The following is a 2,661-nucleotide window of genomic DNA, read 5'->3' on the forward strand; positions in this document are numbered from 1 at the left end:
CTTCACTGTTGTTGAGTGTGATATTCTTTTCAACTGCTAGCAACAAAAGATCAGATAACCTCTCCTCAGTGGACAGGCTGCGTAGCTTTGTCTTCACCAGCTTGAGTTTGGAGAAGGTCCTTTCCACTGTTGCAGTCGTGACGGGTGGAGTGGCATAAATTGTGAAGAGTTCAAGCATAAGCGGTAATATCTCCTGGATATTGTCCTCTTTCATCAGGTTGAGCATTGTAGATGCGGTGTTCTGTGGCAGGCAAGGAAATGAGGCATAGAAGATCTTTAATTCCAACCATAGCTTGTCTACTTCTTCTAATTCATAAAACTGGCATAATTTTTGCAATGACTTTAATGCCTCTTCATTCACAGGCTCTTTCCAGTTATCTTGGACATTCATACAATGAAAGGCATTTAGGATACCCCATGTTGTGTTGTCTCAACCTTTAAATCTTCTTTGTTGCTCTTGTGATATTGTATCTAAAAACACATAAAATATTCTCACACGGTAGTACTCATCCAAGGATTGATATTGTTGGTCCTCAGTAGCAGATGTAGGACTATACTTTTATCTTTAGGGAAATTTTCTTTTTCTGCTTGTAAGAATCTCCTGAAACCTCTCATCATTTCTTAATGCTCTCAAACTTTGTAGCACTCCATCCACAATTCTGTAGGAGGCAGCCAAATCAAAGTCTTTTTGTTGTAGGGCATTATAGGTATAGGGAGTCTCTTGAAAAATTGTGGTGGCAATCTCAAGACAAACAATTCAAAGTTAATACTAAGCAGCAATATCCCTGGCGGATGCATCAGATGATGTTTTTGCACTATCTCTTCTAAAAATTGCTTCAGAGCTGGAATGACCTTCCTCATGGTTCTAAGAGCTGACTCTCTGCAAGCCTATCTTGTGTTTGATAGCTTCTTAAATTCAAGTGGCCGGTCTTCTGGATACATTGCTATCTGGATCTCCATGAAAGCAGCATGCCGTTTTGAAGAGTTAGAAATAAAAGCATACAGTTTCTCCACCAAACTGAAAAAAAGTTACAAACTGAGTACTTGATTTTGCACTTTCGACTAATACTAGATTTAGGCTATGTGCATGGCAGTGCACATAGTGTGCCTTTGGGTTCAGTCTTTGGAGTCTGGACTGTAATCCATTGTATATTCCACTCTTATTTGCTACCCCATCATATCCTTGTCCACGCATATCATCTATGTTCAGGTTATTTTTATCAAGTATAGAGATCACTTCTTTCTCCAGTGCTTCACCAGTTGTTGATTGAACATTGAATACTTGTATGAAACGTTCTTTTATTTTTGAAGTCATGTATATATCTCACAACAAAAGAGACCTTTTATTTATGTGATACATCAGTTGTTTCATCTATGAGGATGGAAAAGATCTTGCTCTTGTGAATTTCTTCTAATATCACTCTTCTAACCGAAATGGCCAAAGCCTTGATCAGGTCATTCCGAGTCCTATTTGAAAGAAATGACACTTGTGGTCTTTTCAGTATTTCTTGTTTTTCTTTAGATACATCAAGGTGCAATTGAACTACACTGTCATACTTGCTAAACATTTCTACAGGTTCAAGAAAATTTCCTTGATTTTCACTGATAGAACTTTCTTGGTCGCCCCTGAATGGGAAACCTTGTCTTGCCAAGTATAGTGATGGAAATCAACCTACATAAAATTTCTGTTTCTCTGCTTCTCTTTGTCTCTAGCAGCTTGTACTTCCTGATTAGCTGTTTATGAAGCAATATCTAATGCTTGACTTTAGAACCCTTTCCACCGAACCTTACCAATCATGTGAGATTCTGAACTAGCAGGCTCCTTTATTTTCTCTGCATCTGTCCTCAAACGGCTTATGCCCTCTGATTTCCCAGCTACTCGGCCCCTGTACTTCTCCTCATTAAAAAACAGACGACAGCTGGAGCAGAAGATGGGATCTTTCCGAGGTGAATACTCCAACAAAGACTTTCTTTCATACCATTTCTTCTGAAATGAGTCTCCCTCTATATTCTTGGGATATGAAATTAATGGTTGACATGGGCCAAAATTATTGCACAGCCTGATGAAAGACTCAGTAATACATATCTTATAATTTACAACATGGGCAGGGTCATTTGGATACTGTAATTCAGGTAGCATGGAAAATGGCTCTTCAACTTCGGGCACTTCTGCTCTTGCTTCAGTCTGGGGCTCCTGTGGAGCAACATGTTGCTCAATGTTATCTAAACTGTCCGCTTTATTTGGCTCGTCGTATGCATCCATATCTTCAGCTTCTGACTTTTCACTCCCCTGAGTCTCCTCCCAGCTCTCCTCCTCCTCCTTCACTTGCTCTGATGTTGGACCTGCCACTTTGGGCTTCATCCAATCATAAAGAGTTCTGCTACCTTTGGCAGCATCTTGGCTGTCCTGTTCCTGTTCCTTTTTTCTTCTCTCCTTCCGTGGCATACTGAAGATCATTAATATAAAATTTAGAAAATCAAGCTTCCATGGAAAAAAACAAGATTACCCTAAATTTTGGGCATCAGTGTAAAATACCTGTTGACAAGAAAGGGCACTTTTAATACAGTAACAAATGGGGCAGGTGCTTGGGCACCCCTAGCACCCCCCCCCCCCCCTCTGCACGTCCCTGCCCCACAATGCTGAAAAATAAGATCAGAGAA

At 40.2% G+C, this 2,661-nt stretch overlaps 1 pseudogene; it reads right to left on the reverse strand.

The window, feature by feature from the left end:
• Window positions 1-213: 213 nt before the first annotated feature.
• LOC137639146 (uncharacterized) lies at window positions 214-2,446 on the reverse strand (annotated as a pseudogene).
• Between the last annotated feature and the right edge of the window lie 215 nt (window positions 2,447-2,661).

Source organism: Palaemon carinicauda, chromosome 4 (assembly GCF_036898095.1).
Source record: "Palaemon carinicauda isolate YSFRI2023 chromosome 4, ASM3689809v2, whole genome shotgun sequence".
Taxonomy (NCBI): Eukaryota; Metazoa; Arthropoda; class Malacostraca; order Decapoda; family Palaemonidae; genus Palaemon; species Palaemon carinicauda.